The sequence below is a fragment of the Arachis ipaensis genome, chromosome B2 (assembly GCF_059453495.1).
Source record: "Arachis ipaensis isolate K30076 ecotype BB chromosome B2, ASM5945349v1, whole genome shotgun sequence".
Lineage (NCBI taxonomy): Eukaryota > Viridiplantae > Streptophyta > Magnoliopsida > Fabales > Fabaceae > Arachis > Arachis ipaensis.
In genome coordinates this window covers 122,962,862-122,980,931 of record NC_142437.1, presented here as the reverse complement: position 1 = coordinate 122,980,931, position 18,070 = coordinate 122,962,862, and the positions used below count along the sequence as shown (strand labels likewise).

Here is an 18,070-nt window from a genome sequence, read left to right as displayed (position 1 = left end):
ATATGCATTTGTCAAATATCTTATTTTTATTTCTAACAAAGAAGACATTATACATTACTTGACAAAGTCAAAAATTCATAAATAGAACACCAAAACTAGACATGATAATAAAAAGCGCACACATAAAAATCTACAAATTCATGCTGTTATTTAAACACAATATACACACAACATAATTCATTAGTCTTTCTGCTTCAGAATATCAAGCCTCTGCAAAAAGACAATTGCATTACTATTTATATTTTAATATTATAACTATATACTCCATCTACTTCAAAAAATCTGTAACTTTAGAAGTTTGATATATTAATAACTCATTGTATCTTGATGCAAATTGTATTCAGATACACTGAATTGTTAATATGCAAAATTTTCAAAGTAACAAATATTTTTAAAATTGATAGAGAATATAATTGAGCCAAGGATGAGTTGCCTGAGCACCAGAAAGGAAAATAGCATTTTCCATCTGGCCTGACAAGGATACAAGGATTTTGGTGCAATGCTACACCAAAACTCGCTTAATATCCTTGCTAGATCAAACATTAAGGTTGCAGCAGTTTCCTGCCAACCCATTTCGGGGGCATGATCATGCGATGTCCATGTCCAGTGTCCATCCTATCTGCAAAGGAGTGCTAGGAGTTCCAATATGATTGATGGCAAATTCATCAATTCCTCTGGATGAGTACATGCTTGTCACCTCTAATGAAATGTTTGGACTGCTTCCACGTATTTCCTTCAACGAATTCAAGGTTCCGGCCGAGGATTGTAGGACTTCAGAATTCTGAGAACCACTAGAATGTAGTTGATGGCCAAGTCCTTTTTTGTTTGCTTCACTTCCACCCTTGCCATTTCCATTGTTGATAGCAGAGTTTCTTGTGTTCAACCGGCCACCACATCCTCTTAGCCGTTGTATCGCTTGGAAATGGCGCGATTCATGCATATATGGCTGCAACACAAACAACTTATAATTTACAATATATGACAGGACATGTTTATCTGATAATATAATTTCATTCAATCAAGAATTTCACCGATGACTGAGTATATATAACTTTAGAATCACAAGGAAAAATTGTTTCTACTTTATAATCTATCACTTGTGGCATAATAATGCATAATAATCCCAATTTTAAATGATCCTAAATCCTAATTAAGATTTAAGTACACTTTTCTTCATTCTCGGTCTCTTTCACTGATATGGCTTCCTCCTAAGGATTAATAAATGGAAGACAACCACCTCTGCACTAATTCCCCAAAACAAGTGAATTGTATAACACATATTTACATGTTTATTTAATTTATCATAACGCAATCTAGCATGATTATTATATCTATCTCCCAAATTTTTTGTGACAAAAAGATGAAGCATAACTAGCACTTGTATATATGAAATCGTCAACTAGTAATCACAACTATATCTTATTAACTTTAACAATTCATATAAATTACTAAATTGATATACAAAGATTGTAAAGAACAATAATATTATAAATAAAAAATAACAAGTACCTGGAAAGATGGTAAATTGTTTGTCCAAGAATTGTTGTTGCTTATTAGTGGAAGAAGCAAGTTGGTCTATGTAATCATTATTCAGAAGCTCGAATGAAAATTGTTTCATTATTCGGTTATTATGATGTTGGAATAGAAACAATATGATAACTTATATGTGGTGGGAAGGTTAAACTTTGTTGCAGAAAGAAATTGAGAAACAAGGGAGAGAACAACAATCATGGACACAATCCAAGAGATTCAAGAGAGGCATAACACAGTGATTAATATAGAGAGGAGTCTCAATAAGATTCATTAAGTGTTCTTGGACATGGCTGTTTTGGTCCAGCAGCTCCAGCTTGCAAGGAAGCTCTACAAGAATACCAGGAACAGGAAATGCACCTTCATTGCTGTAATAACTAAAAGGGTAAAGTACTAAATTAGTCCCCTACGTTTGGACGTAATTCTGTTTTGGTCCTTAAGGTTTAAAGTGTCCTATTTGAATCCAAAAAAGTTTCATTTAGCTTCAACTTAGTCCCAGCGTGAGGTTAAAGATAAATAATTAAAGAAATATTCTACATGACAGCCGTATAAGAACAAGATCGATAATTTGGAGAATAGGTATAAGCTCTAGAGGTACAAAATCAACTGTGGATGCATCAATACATGTATTTAACATTTTTTTTAGTTTTATAGAAAATATTTCATTTTAATTATAAGAAAAATGATAAATAAATGTATTGAAGCATCCACGGTTGATTTTGTACCTCTGGAACTTGTACCTTAAGGACCAAAACAGAATTACGTCCAAACGTAGGGGCTAATTTAGTACTTTACCCTAACTAAAAAAAATCATAATAACAATAAATAATAAATAAGTAAATTAAATGGTGGGACCTACTCCATGATATTTTTCTCCCTTCTCTTGATTCTATCCACACGCGCACAAACCCCTCTCTCTCTCCCGCCACACACTCGGAAAAGAAAGAAAAGAGAAGAGAATGAGACGGAGAACGGAGGAGAGAAAGAAAGAAAAATGAAAAAAAAAAGAGAGGATGAAGTGGGGATGACACCGGCGGGTTGAGTGTTGCCGTTGCCGTCAGCATAGAGAGAGAGAGAGAAAGCTACGAAGGGAGAGAGGGGGTGAGCTCGATGTCTAGTCTCACTGGAGCTCGAGGAGGAGGAAGCAACGGCCACCACTGTTGACGCCTCTGCTGCCATTGCCGTGGAAGGAGGCTGCCGCTGGTGCCAACTAGAGCTGTGTTGCCGTTGGGTTGAAGGGAGGAGGCTCGTCGGAGCTGCTGGTGGGGCTGCTCCTGCTTTGCTCCGTCACTGTCACGCTTTGGTCTCCCTTGTTTCCCGGAACTGGAGCTCGCCGCCAAACTGCACACCGCTGGTGGAGCCATTAAGGTCCAACACTACCGTGGTGCTATCGTCGCCTTCTATGATGATCATTGTTTTCTTTGTTTAGGCTATGTTTGGTTGAAAGGAAAGAAATAGAGAGGAAAGAAATAGAAAGGAAAGAAAAGAAAGGAAAGAAATTGAGTGGATTTTTATTTTTTTTAGATGTGTTTGGTTGGAAGGAAAATAAGAAGGAAAGAAATGTTATAAAAAGACAATCTTATCCCTATATTATAATATATATTGAAAAAAGTGAAGGGGTAGTATTGGAAGTAGAGAGAGAAACATTAGTTTTCTCTCCATTTTCTTTCCAATGTTGGAGAGAAAAAAAATTGGTGGGCCCCACCACTTTTTTTTCCATCCATTTTCTTTCCCCTCAATTTTCTTCTCCAACCAAACAATGAAAAATAATCATTTTCCTTCCTATTTTCTTTCCTCCCTTTTCTTTCCTTCCATTTTCCACTCAAACAAACATAGCATTAATGTTCTCGCCATAAAATCCCCACAACAATCACGGAATTTCAACTTTTAATAATTTGGCACTCCGGGTTCGACCTCTTCGATTTTTTGGAACCAAATTGTGAGTAAACTCTATATATGTAGTTAAATTTTAATATCGTATAGTTCTTGTGATTATAAAAGTTAATTTGAAAACTAATTATTTAAATAATTAATTATTAGAACAATATTACAATAGTTATTTTTATAGAATAAACTTCCCACATAAAACATAATATTTTGCTTTGAAATTAATCGAATTTGACAATGAAATATTTAGTTACAAGTAAATACTTTCTGCTGTAATTGTATTTTGGATGAAGTTTTAGATTGAATTTGGACAAGATTGTATATATATATATACAAATACTTGGTTGATACCGCAATTTTAAATTGTTGACCGCCCTTAGCCTAATTATATTTTGTATGTATAAGAGAGATTTTAGAAGGTTTTGTGATAGAAATCGCAGCTAGCGGCAACAGTAAGGATTTGGTGCACCTTGATTGAATATAATTATATTTTCGGGACCATATGAGATAAAATGATAAGAAAAAGCTTCCTAAGTGTGATTTCTGTCTGTTGTTCTAAGAATTTTTTTGAATTAGATAATCTTCTGCTTATTTTTACATAAAAGAATATTGAAAGCTTGAATGTTTGATATCTAAAGTTAATCATCTATGATCTGGAATGTTAGAGAATCAATATAAATCAATATAAATCAATTTAGATCAATTAGCATCGTCTATATTTATATAGTATATCTGTACATTAATTGTAGGATTCTGTGTCTTTATTTCTATGATTCATTTAGCACCTATAAATACCCCTTGTATATTGTACCTCAGAATACAACTCAATAATACACTTTTCATATTATTCTCTCAGTCTCTTGTTTCTAACATGGTATCAAGAGCTTAGGTTTTTTTTTTTTTTTTCCGATGAATATTAGTTCATAGCCCCTTTGTTTTTCCTTGTCGGCAGTGTTCTTTGGCCTCCTTTTTCGTTCCCTTTTTGACGCTTTGGTTCGTCACCCCCATAACCATCTTGTTCGTCTTGTCGCCGTGATTCCAACGCAAAAAGAACCGTCGCCATCCGCCTCCGGACGCGCCTCCACGCGCCGCCGAAAGACGCTGCCACAACCAGGTTGATCTTCTTTCCAGCCTCCACCCGTGCCTCTTTGCTCGCAATTTTCGAGCTGTTTCCGACGCTTTGGTTCATCACCTCCGGCATCATCGTGTTCTTCTCTCCGTCAGCTTTCAAACGCCGCCAAGATCGCCTCCAGAGACCGCCGCACGCGCCCTCACGCGCCTCCAGAACGTTGCTGTCCACCACCATTCTTTTCTCATCCAGAGGCTTCAGCAGCCGTTGGATCTTCGTGCAGATCGGACGTTCCTGGAGCGTCCACGTGTCACACGCAAGCTGGTTGGACAACCCTGACCCGCGACGACCCGACCCGACCTGCCCTTCGACCCGCGTGCCACCTGTCGCCAGCGTGCCTCCTTCCGCGTATCAGGTGCTGCCACGTGTCGTCACTCGCTGACGTGGCACTGACTTCACCGCTGACGTGGCGCTGACGTGGCTGCCAAGTGGACCCTCCCTAAGGTTTTTTGGTGAGCTCTTTCCGATTCCGCGCTCTGTTTTCTCGTTTTCTACCCCGAATTTGCAGTTTTCTTCTTCCTTTTGCTATTTCTTCTATTACTATAGAAAAATCGGATGTCTTTCAGCCTATCCCTGTTATTCTTAATGGCTCCAACTATGCACATTGGGTTGAAGCCATGCGAGGATTTCTTAAAGGGAGGAAATTATGGCGATATGTGACTGGTGATATTGCTTGTCCTGTTAAGCCAACTGTATCCAAAGATGCTGCCTCCAAATCCAAGGAGGATGCTGAGAAGGAGAAGGACTATGCAGAGAAATTGAAAGATTGGGATAGTAAAAATCATCAGATTATCACCTGGTTCTGCAACACTTCTACTCCTGGCATTCATTTACAGTTTGGGCGTTTTGAAACTGCTAAAGAGGTATGGGATCATTTGGCGAAACGTTATACTATCTCTGATCTCTCTCATCAGTACCAACTGCTTAAGGAACTTCATAGTCTTAAGCAAGAACGCGGCCAAACAGTTTTTGATTTTCTTGCTCAGATGGAGATTATTTGGGATCAGTTGACCTCCTGTGAGCCTGTTCTTAAAGATCCCACTTATGCTAAGGCATATGAGGATTATCCGAACCGGACACGTCTCATCCAATTTCTGATGGCACTTACTGATGACTATGAGCCGGTCAGGGCTTCTCTTCTTCATCAGAATCCCTTGCCTAGTCTTGAAGATGCTCTTCCTCGTCTTAAGTCTGAAGAAACGCGCTTGGGATTGCTTCGTTCTAAAAGTGAAACTGTCTTTGCTGCCACCGACAGAAAGGGAAAAATCTGTCGCAATTGTAATCGGCATGGGCATTCCTTCTCCGACTGTCCTTCTATTGAATGTCGTAAGTGCAAACAAAAAGGCCACATTGGCTCCAACTGCCCGAAACTGTTCTGCCATTATTGTAAGCTCTCGGGTCACTTGATTGCTACCTGTCCTACTCGACCACCACGCTCAGATCAGAACAAGTATCAACCTCGTCCCAACAACTCTTCGCATGTGCCTGCCTCTACTACTGCTGCTGCTACTGAGTCCACCTCTTCCACATCTCTCAACACACCTTCTATCTCTCCATCAGATGTTGAAACCCTTCTTCGGCAACTTCTCTCTTTTTCTGGTAATACCCCCGCTACTCTTTCCACCCCTCCAGGTAATTCAAAATGGTATTTGATTCTGGTTGTTTCAATCATATGTCTCCTTTGCGTCATCTTTTTTCGTCGTTGTCTCCCACTACAAATGCACCTTCTGTTAACACTGCTAATGGTTCCCTCTTGCATGCAACACATCACGGGGTTATTTCACAGTCCAATATTCATCTCTCTGATGTTTATTTTATTCCAAAATTGAATTTTAATCTTATCTCTGCCGGTCAGCTTGTTGAACTTGGTTTTGATGTCATTTTTTCAAATTCTGGATGTCGTGTGCAGGATCGTCGGACAGGAAAGATCATCGGGACTGGATGTAAGGTTGGACGCTTATTTGAGCTCGAGAACCTTCATGTTCCCTCTACAAATCTCTGTGCTGCTTCCTCTTCATCTACTCTTCACTTGTGGAACCGTCGTCTTGCCCATAGCTCCTTAGGCAAATTACGTCCTCTTATATCTACGGGTGTTTTAGGTCAAGTTCAAAATGAGTCTTTAGATTGCATTTCTTGTCGCACTGCAAAACAACCTGCCTTATCATTTAATAATAATTCCTCTATTGCATGCTCTCCTTTTGATCTTATTCATTCTGATGTTTGGGGACCCGCTCCCACCGCTTCTATGGGAGGGGCTCAATATTTTATCCTCTTTATTGATGATTATTCCCGTTTCACTTGGGTCTATTTGATGACTAATCGTTGCAAGTTGCCTCAGATTTATATTAACTTTGCCACTATGGTTCGAACTCAGTTTTCAAAGGTCATTAAAATTTTCAGACGTGATAATGCTATGGAATATCGTGACTCCAAACTTTTAAATTTTCTCACTGAACAGGGTACTTTGTCCGAGTTTTCTTGTCCTGGTACCTCTCAACAAAATGGCAGAGCTGAGCGTAAACACCGTCATATTCTTGACTCTGTCCGTGCGATGCTTATTTCCTCTTCCTGTCCTGAGCATGCTTGGGGTGAAGCTGTCCTCACTGCTGTTCATGCTATCAATAGACTCCCTTCTTCTGTTCTTGGTAACACTACTCCCTTTGAGCGTCTTTATCGTACTTCTCCCGATTACAGTTCTCTCCGTGTTTTTTGTTGTGTCTGTTTTGTCCTTCTTCAGCCTCATGAACATAATAAGCTTGAACCTCGGGCCCGCATGTGTTGTTTTCTTGGTTATGCCTCTGAACATAAGGGTTATCGTTGTTGGGATCCTATCTCTCGCCGTATTCGTATATCTCGTCATGTTGTCTTCTGGGAGCATCACATGTTCTCTAGTTTTTCCTCTTTTGAGTCCATTCCTTCTACTCCGTCACCGTTTTTTACTAACCCAAATGTTGATCTCTTTCCTAGTGATGATACTACAGGGTCTACCCCAAGTCCACCCCTCGAGGCTCCTGATCCTCCGCCTTCTCCATCTCCCGATGATTCCAGTCCGGACGGCGATCCCGCTCCTAGCGTCATGCCTCCTCCTCCCACTCGTTCTTCTAGGGTAAGGAATCCACCTCCTCATCTTCTTGATTATCATTGCTTTTCTACTATTCTTCATCAACATGAACCTAATTCATTCAGAGAAGCCTCCACAAATCCAAATTGGCAACAAGCAATGCAGGAAGAAATACAGGCACTTGAAAAAGCACACACTTGGGATTTGGTTGATCCTCCTTCTGATCAGGAAGTTGTGGGCAGTAGATGGGTATACAAGATCAAGACTCGCTCTGATGGCTCTATTGACCGTTATAAGGCACGCTTGGTTGCTCAAGGTTGTACGCAAGAGTATGGTATTGATTATGAAGAGACTTTTGCTCCTGTTGCTCGCCTTACGTCTGTTAGAGCTCTCCTTGCCATTGCTGTGGTTAAGAGATGGACTCTCAGTCAGATGGATGTGAAGAATGCATTTCTTAATGGGGATTTGAAAAAGAAAGTCTATATGAAACCACCTCCAGGATATCCTTGTCCTTCCAGTAAGGTTTGTCTCCTTCGCAAGGCACTTTATGGACTCAAGCAAGCTCCTCGTGAATGGTTTGACAAGTTCAGCACTACCATATGCAGTCTTGGTTTTATTTCTAGTCCTCATGACAATGCGCTTTTCATTCGTAAAAGCGAACGTGGAGTTGTTCTTCTACTTTTGTATGTTGATGACATGATCATTACTGGAGATGATGTTGATGGTATCTCTGATCTCAAGGCCTCACTTCACCGTACCTTTGAGATGAAGGATCTTGGTTCTCTCAGCTATTTTCTTGGTCTCGAGGTCATCTCCACAGATGATGGCATTTATCTCTCTCAGGCTAAGTATGCTTCAGATCTTCTTGCTCGCGCTGGAATTACAGATAGTCGCACTGAGTCTACTCCTCTTGAGCCTAATGTTTGATTTACCCCTATGGATGGCATTGTTTTGGATAATCCGACACTTTATCGCCAGTTAGTTGGAGGTCTTGTCTACTTGACTGTCACCCGACCAGACATTGCCTATCCAGTTCATGTCCTCAGCCAGTTCTTGTCAGCTCCTCGTACTACTCACTATGCGGCAGTTCTTCGCATTCTTCGGTATGTCAAAGGCACTCTATTTCATGGCCTATATTTTTCTGCCCATTCCCCTTTGACCCTTCAGGCATACTCTGATGCTGATTGGGCTGGTGATCCCACTGATCGTCGTTCTACTACTGGTTACTGTTTGTTTCTTGGCGACGCTCTCATCTCTTGGCGTGCTAAGAAGCAAACGTTCACTGCTCGCTCAAGCACAGAAGCTGAGTACCGTGCCCTCGCTAACACCACTGCTGAGGTTATCTCGGTTCGTTGGCTTCTCGAAGATCTTGGTGCTCCTCAGTCGTCCCCTACTGATGTTTTTTGTGAAAATCGCAGTGCTATTCAGATTGCCCATAATGATGTGTTTCATGAACGCACCAAACACATTGAGATTGATTGTCACTTTGTTCAGCAACGTATCCTTATTGATGCTGTTCGTCTCATTGCTGTTGGGACACTGGATCAGACTGCTGATATCTTCACGAAAGCTCATCACCTGACTCGCTTTCGGACTTTGTTATCCAAACTCAAGTTAGTATCCTTAGCTCCCACTTGAGTTTGAGGGGGGATGTTAGAGAATCAATATAAATCAATATAAATCAATTTAGATCAATTAGCATCGTCTATATTTATATAGCATATCTGTACATTAATTGTAGGATTCTATGTCTTTATTTCTATGATTCATTTAGCACCTATAAATACCCCTTGTATATTGTACCTCAGAATACAACTCAATAATACACTTTTCATATTATTCTCTCAGTCTCTTGTTTCTAACATGGAATATATTTCTATCCCTATTATTATAGTGGATTTGTTTGTGTTTGAATATATTTTATTCACTAATGCTATAATAGATTTATTTTAGTCAAGTGCGTTATAGTTGTATCATTGTCTGGTGTGGACCATGGATGCTTTGTTTACCACTGAGTTGCAAAACTTACTCTGTTCTTTCTTTTTTTAGATAAGAGCCTTGATCCTAACTTTGTTCCATCAGTTTCACTCTAGCTTTTTCTTGATTTGGTGGGTTTTTATTGTTCACAGACATGATGTATTGCGTATATATCTTGATAAATCTTTAGATTTATAAGGTGCTCTATATGTCACAGGAAGGTCTGACCATAATGATTTGAGATGGTTTGTTTTATAAATATTTGTATATATAGTTCTACCAACTTAAAAGTTATATGGAATTATTAGATTATATTTTATTGTAAATCTTAAACTAAAATTTCTTATACTTATGTTGAATTTGAGTTAAATCTAATATCTAAGTATGTGTTGATAGTATTTAGCAAATTGTATTTGATTCTTTTAATGTGAAATCTGCTTTTGAGACTTGCTGGGAATGACATTTCTAAGCGTCAGTCATAGCCGAGTCGGGTGTGACAATTGTCGCAATATTCACCATTTTCATATTGTATTAGAGTCATTCTTATTGATCTAAGAAAAATTGATTGCATGAGTCGTGACATCCAAATTAATTAATGGAAAAAGTATAATTTACCATTTGATAATAAATTTCAGACACATGAACTAAAGTTTTGCAGATAAATTTATTTTTGCTCAGTAAATGGGATACTGCTTGGTGCCTATGAACAAATTGGACTAGTTCAAAACCTTATCAAGAGCCATCAACATATGCTGCCACATAACCATTGCATTGTAAATGGGTGTGCATATGATGAATGTTTATATATAGAAAATGTGAAGGGAGAAGAGAATGAAGGGATTCACTCTTCTAATTTCTCCCAAAAGGCTCTGTCTTCATACTCCCTCTGCTTCTCTCTCTTTCTCTCTGCTTCTTCTACTCACATCCCCATTCGTCTCCATCATTTCTTTGCTTCCACCAAGCTCAGTTCTAGTCTGAGATACTTCTGTCAGTTAAAGGAAAACGGGTTATATATTTGTCTTTCTTTTCTTTTATGTAAATCTTCCTAAAATAAAATGATTTACATGTAAATAATAAAACGCTTTCTCTTACCATAATTTACATAAAAGAAAAACGGACAAATAAGTAACAAATAAGGTTTAAGACAATAAGATAATATTTAATTACCAAAAATACTATCTACATGCATATTTAAATGTCATTATTATTTATTGCTCTGTTCCTTTCCAATAATACAGTAGAATCATTGATATTTGATATAGTCTTTTAAATCTGTTGACAAAAAGAGAAAGAATAAATGAAGAGAAATTCTATCATATAAATCACTTAAAGATAATAAAAATTAAAAAAGCTAAATAAAATTTAGTGAGTTAAGCATGTGATTAGCACACACACCAATATATTAACCAATTGTTTATCTTTCATTACACCATCCCATCGTTTTGTCGGATGTTATACCCACGAAAAAAAAAAAAAAAGGAAACAGAAGTGCATAGTCACGTGGGTGGCACATGCCCCCACTTAAACCCCTTCCCCCTCCTTATTCTCTCGAGCCTTCCTTGATCCCTCCCTCTCTCTTTTATTTTCATTTCCTTCATACAAATCAAAACCAAACCCTCTCTTTTCCTTCATCTCCTCTTCCATTCCATCTTCTTCATTTCAAAATCTTCACCCAACCACAACACACCAGATTTAATTTTACCCTTTTATTTTATCTCTATTTTAATATATCATCTATATCCAAAGTAAATTTTTATTTTTCACAACCCCAAATCAAGAAGCTCATACTAATGAGTGAAGGAAGCATTCAACTTTGAGTTCCAATTATTATTGAGGCTTCAAGGTAACTCTTTGACTCAATAATTAGCCATATTCCCAATTTTTGTCATCTATATATTTATGGGTATGTATAAATCCGAATTAGGGTTATTAGGGTTAGAAAATTTGGGGCTTTTGTCAAGGTGAGTAAGATTATGTTAATTGACAATATTAGTAGCTCACAAATGTCATTATTGTCATATTTCTAGAGTTGTAGAATTATTGGACATCATTTGGTAGCTCGTTGACGCGCTCAGAGTTGCTTCCGGTTCTTTTGAATCAAGTTGTGAGTGGATATTATATCTATAATTGTTTTAAATATATTATTATCAATATCTATGTTGAATCATTAATTTTGGAGTTTGAAAATATTTTATTATTGTGATTTCTGAATTTTTTGAAAATAAATATCGATTTGTGAAACTTACAATTTTATAAAAATACACACGAGACGATATTTATATATTTTGTAAAGTATAAATGTTTTCTTATTTGACCTTATGTAAATTTTAACTAAATTTTAGTATGCAATCCTATATATATTGATTTGCTATGGAATTTAGTAGCATGTTATAAGCACTAGAGATTTTAATAAGTGATTTGGTTTGGATTGGTTTGGGAGACTCTGACTAGAAAACCGTAGTTAACGGCGGTTATGACGTTAACCTAGATGCATCTGGCTCAGACCTCAGCTAGCAGGGGCGTTGCTAGCCTAACGTGTAGGCCACACGTTGGATCTGTTATACCGTACGGGCACACTAGAGGAAAGGGCTACCCTTAGAGGTGGAGCCGCCCTAAGTGTGTAATATTTGATTTGATTTGACTTCTGGAATGAGAACTCCCATTTCAGTTCATCCGCTTAACTATTTATCTAATGTTTGTATAATTAATTAATATGAATTTCTCATCTCTGAAATGAAATATAATTTTCAAGGTAAACTCTGTATTGTCTCGTGTGGCTTATAGATGTAATGTTGCTCACTGAGTTGCAAAACTCACCCTATTATATTCTCATGTTTTTCAGATACAGGAGTCATTCCAGGTTCCATTCCACCTGCCCCTCAGTAGATCTTAGTCATTTTGGTGAGCCCTTCTTCTTTCCAAGGGCTAAGTAATTATGTAATGGAACCTTTGCTCAAAATCTAGATTATGTCAATGCTCCATATGTCACAGGCAGGATCCTCGTGTGGGTTATGTTATTTTGAACCTTGAACTGTTTAGGTAGTGATTATGATTTGGTTATGTAGGACTTATGGTTTTAACTATATACTCTAGTTATCAACTCAATATATATATGATGCGTATTTTGGATATATTTGGTTGTGGATATAATTTGGAGTATATTATTGTTGTTGTCTTGGAAATGGAGGTTTATTATTAATACAGGGAGTTAACATTTATGTTGGTAAGGTCCTAGAAACAGAGGAGATTCTGTCCGTTTTTCTGAAAATTTGGTCGTTTGGCTTGCTGAGGGACTTGTCCCTTGAGCGCCAGTCATGGCTTGATTCGGGTCATGACAAAGTGGTATCAGAGCTTTAGGTTTTTCTGTGTAATATGGAGCAAGTGTCCTTTAGTAAGATCACAATTGTGCAAATGGAAGCCGGCCCATTTTCACAAAGTGTGATGTTACTAGAGGCCTATAGGAAGTTGTCCTCAATCTTTTGGTCTCATAATTCTTTCTGTCTGTCCTATTGTCTTCGAACTCTATATACATATGTCGTTGGTGATTCAATCGCTCTACTTACTCGATAGGTGGAAGATGCCACCTAAGAAAAGACGTGGTGGAACTGTTGGTGCTCCTGATACTGCTGAATCCAATAGGGCAGTTTCTCCGCCACTTGGAGCACTTCGACAAAGGCCAAGGAGCCAAAGGATAGCTGATAGGCGCAAAGGAGAGATACCCCGCGAGAGAGTTCAAGAGAACCCCGCAGTAAGAGAGGCTCAACCGGACTTAGCAGCTGAATTGAGGGGAATGAATCAAACTCTTAATGCGGTGTTACAGGTTCTAACAAATCAAAATAGGGGTGAAGCGAGACTTCCTAATGCGCCAAATCCTCAGCCTCATAGGGTTCATCAATTGTTTGGGGATCAAGAGCCGCCAATTGAAAAGTATTTGAAGTTGAATTCATCCACTTTCAATGGAGATTCATTGGATGAAGATCCACAACAATATCTGGAGGATGCAAAGAAAGCTATTCGAGCTCTCAAGTGCACCAAAGAATGGGCTGTTGAGTTAGTATCCTACAACTTGCGTGGTTCAGCAAGATATTGGTATGAGTCTCTTCTTGAGAGCAAAGAAGCAGCTGGACTTCCTCCTCCTTCTTGGGAAGAGTTTACTGAAGAGTTTCTTGCTCGATTCTATCCAGCTAACAAGCAAGCAGAAGATGCAATTGCCTTTGAAAGATTAAGGCAAGAGAATATGACAGTGACTGAGTATGCTAAGGAGTTTACTAGACTTTCTAAGAGTGCTCCGTACTTGGTGAATTCAGAAGAGATGAAAGTTCGTCGTTTCGTTCGTGGATTGGCAGAACCTATGTTCACTACTCTTATGCCTGAAGTCGGACGCATGTCTTTTAAGGATGTCCTAAACTCTGCCTATGGAATTGAAGCTGGGATAGCGGAGAGAAATGCTTTTAGGGATGTTGGTAAGAAGCCCAAGATGAAGGGACAATTTTCTGGTGGATCTAGTTTAGGAGGATTTCAGTCTCATCATGGTCAAACTAATCAGCAAGGTTATTCGGGGTATCGAGCTCGTCCTCAAGCATCTTTTGGTGGGGTTGCTTCTTCTGGATCTGCTCCCATGAGTGTTTCAAATTCCAGACCTTTTGTTAAGGGCACCTCTCAATCTAGTGCACAGGGTTCAAATCAGACAAGGCCAGCTCAGCCCTATTGCCTTCAGTGTGGGAGTTACCATTCCGGTATATGTTTCAAGGCTACTGGTGCATGTTTTGGTTGTGGTCAATCTGGTCATCTTAGGAGGGATTGTCCAAATCCTAGAGGAGGCTTTGCTTCAGGTATTGCACGTCCTACAACACCAATGCCATCATCTTCAGCTATGTCTATTGGAAATTCTTCTGGTCCTAGTGGCAGAGGAGCAGGTGGCAGGGGTCAGACTTATAACAGAGGAGGGAGCCAAAGAGGAAGAGGTCAGGCACGTGTGTATGCCTTAACACGTCAAGATGCTCAAGCTTCTCATGCTGTGGTGGCAGGTACTTTACAAGTTTGTTCTTTAGATGCTCGAGTGTTATTTGATACGGGTTCTCATTATTCATATGTATCTCCACATCTTGCATCTCGTTTCGATAAACAACCTGAACTGTTATCCCACCCATTTCATGTTGGCACTCCGCTTGGAGTCTCCACGATAGTTCGAGTCGTATTTCGGTCTTGTGTTGTTAGAATTAATACCGTTGAAACCTTAGCTGATTTGATCCTTTTAGAACCAATGGAAGATATTGATGTCATCTTAGGCATGGATTGGTTAGCATCTTGTCATGCTGATGTGGGCTGTTACTCCAAAACTGTGAAGTTTGACATACCGGGTATCTCACCTTTTGTTTTTAAGGGTGATGACTGTCCCACTTTAGCTAGCATCATCTCATCTATGAGTGCTATGCAATTGATGGATAAGGGAAACCAAGGATTTCTGGCAGCTGTTAGAGATGTTGATGCCGAAGTGCCTAGTCTTGATCAGGTTCCTATTGTTAGAGAATTCCCTGACGTGTTCCCTGATGAGCTACCGGGGATGCCGCCTGACCGTGAAGTTGAGTTTTCTATAGAATTGGCTCCGGGAGTCCAACCTGTGTCCATTCCTCCCTATCGTATGGCTCCAACTGAGTTACGAGAATTAAAAGTTCAATTGGAAGATATGCTAGAGAAAGGATTCATTCGTCCTAGCACTTCTCCGTGGGGAGCTCCTGTTCTATTCGTAAAGAAGAAGGATGGAACGATGCGACTATGTGTAGATTATCGTCAGCTCAATAAGATAACTATTCGCAACAAGTATCCATTGCCAAGGATTGACGATTTGTTTGATCAACTTCAAGGAGCTACCTGTTTCTCAAAAATCGACCTGCGTTCAGGGTACCATCAATTGAAGATAAAAGAGGAAGACATTCCAAAAACTGCTTTTCGTACTCGCTATGGGCACTATGAGTTCTTAGTAATGTCCTTTGGTCTGACGAATGCGCCTGCAGCTTTCATGGACTTAATGAATCGAGTCTTCAAACCTTTCTTAGATCGATTTGTTATCGTCTTCATCGATGATATCTTGGTGTATTCGAAAAGTGTTACGGAGCATGAGTATCATTTGAGGATTGTGTTACAAACCTTAAGGGATCACAAGCTCTATGCTAAGTTTTCTAAATGTGAGTTTTGGCTTGATCGAGTGACATTCTTGGGGCATGTGGTATCAAAAGATGGAATCATGGTGGATCCAAAGAAGGTTGAAGCCGTTCAGAAGTGGCCAAGGCCTACTACAGTGACAGAAATTCGTAGCTTTCTAGGGTTGGCCGGCTACTATCGGCGATTCATCAAGGACTTCTCGAGAATTTCGGCACCATTAACCAAGTTAACTCAGAAAAATGTAAAGTTTCAATGGTCAAAAGCTTGTGAGGAAAGTTTCCAGACACTTAAGGCTTGTCTAACCTCAGCACCAGTTCTTGTTTTACCTTCTGGGTCTGGGGGATTCTCAGTCTTTTGCGATGCATCTCGGATAGGACTTGGTTGTGTATTAATGCAGCATGGCCGCGTTATTGCCTATGCCTCGCGACAACTCAAGAAGCATGAGCAGAATTATCCAACTCATGACCTGGAGATGGCAGCGGTCGTCTTTGCTTTAAAGATTTGGAGACACTACCTTTATGGTGAGACCTGTGAGATCTATACGGATCACAAGAGTTTGAAGTATATATTCCAACAAAAGGATTTAAATTTAAGGCAACGGAGATGGATGGAGTTGCTGAAAGATTATGATTGTACCATTTTGTATCATCCTGGAAAGGCAAATGTTGTAGCAGATGCTCTCAGTAGGAAATCTATGGGTAGCTTGGCCCATATCACTCTTGAAAGGAGACCAATTGTTGAAGAAGTCCATCAATTGGAGGCCAGTGGAATTCAATTTGATCTTGGAGAATCAGGAGTTTTCTTAGCACATGTTCGAACCCAATCTTCCCTGATAGAACAGATCAAGGTTGCACAAAGTGATGATCCGAAACTAAGAAAGCTTATGGAAGATGTTCGCAATGGGAGAAACTCAGACTTTTCTCTTGATCAAGATGTTTTGCGTTGTGGTCAACGCTTATGTGTGCCAGATAACCCCGACTTGAAGAAAGCTATTTTGGAGGAGGCTCACAATTCTAAGTATACCGTTCATCCAGGCTCCAATAAGATGTATCAAGATTTGAAACAATTGTTTTGGTGGGAAGGCATGAAGAAAGACATAGGAGTTTTTATTTCTCATTGCTTAACTTGCCAACAAGTTAAAGCTGAACATCAAAGACCTGCTGGGTTATTACAACAGATTGAGATACCTGAATGGAAGTGGGAAAGGATTACAATGGATTTTGTAACAGGTTTACCTCGTAGTTTTAAAGGTTTTGATTCAATTTGGGTAATCGTGGATAGAATGACGAAGTCAGCTCACTTTCTTCCGGTGAAAACAACTTTCAGTGCAGCTCGGTATGCTCAACTTTATGTTGATGAGATAGTTAAGCTACATGGAATTCCAGTGTCCATTATTTCAGATCGCGGGCCCCAGTTCACCTCTCATTTTTGGAAATCTTTTCAAAAAGCGTTAGGAACTCGTCTAGATCTTAGCACAGCTTTTCACCCTCAAACCGATGGGCAATCAGAGAGGACGATCCAGATATTGGAAGACATGTTAAGGTGTTGTGTTCTAGATTTTGGTGGGAATTGGGACAGCTATCTACCTTTGATCGAGTTCTCTTATAATAATAGTTATCAAGCCAGCATTCAAATGGCACCATTTGAGGCTCTTTATGGGAGAAGATGCAGGTCACCTATTGAGTGGTTTGAGGTTGGTGAGGTTAAGCTTTTGGGGCCAAATTTGGTACAAGATGCGGTTGAGAAGGTTCGCATAATAAGAGAACGTTTATTAGCAGCTCAGAGTAGGCAGAAGGCTTATGTTGATAACAGAAGGCGTAACTTAGAGTTTTCAGTGGGTGATCAGGTATTTCTGAAAGTGTCGCCTATGAAGGGAGTGATGAGGTTTGGGAAAAGAGGCAAGCTTAGTCCTCGATACATTGGTCCATTTGAGATACTGGACAGAATAGGTGCAGTTGCTTACCGCTTGGCATTGCCGCCTGAGTTGTCTATGATTCATCCAGTCTTTCATGTATCAATGTTGCGCAAATACCTTCCCGACCCATCTCATGTGCTTGCACCACAAGCCATAGAGCTACAGGAGGACTTATCATTTGAAGAGGAACCAGTGGCTATAGTTGATCGCCAAGTAAAGAAACTACGTTCTAAAGAGATAGCATCTGTGAAAGTCGTTTGGAAGAATCATTCGGTAGAAGAAGCAACTTGGGAAGTGGAGGATACCATGCGCGACAAATATCCATATTTATTTGAGTCTGAAGGTAATAATTACATCTATCGTAGTATATAAGTTCAAAATTCGGGGACCGAATTTTTTTAAGGGGGAG

General features: G+C 39.4%; 1 long non-coding RNA gene and 1 pseudogene across 1 annotated transcript; one reads left to right on the top strand and one right to left on the bottom strand.

Moving 5' to 3' along the window:
- Positions 1-535: 535 nt before the first annotated feature.
- The window catches only part of LOC148575477 (nuclear transcription factor Y subunit A-10-like), a 35,128-nt pseudogene continuing 17,593 nt past the window's right edge, over positions 536-18,070 (bottom strand).
- On the top strand, positions 11,200-12,555 carry LOC148575479 (uncharacterized). Its single transcript, XR_015905016.1, has 3 exons — positions 11,200-11,427; positions 11,612-11,688; positions 12,427-12,555. It is a non-coding gene; the product is annotated as an uncharacterized LOC148575479 (long non-coding RNA).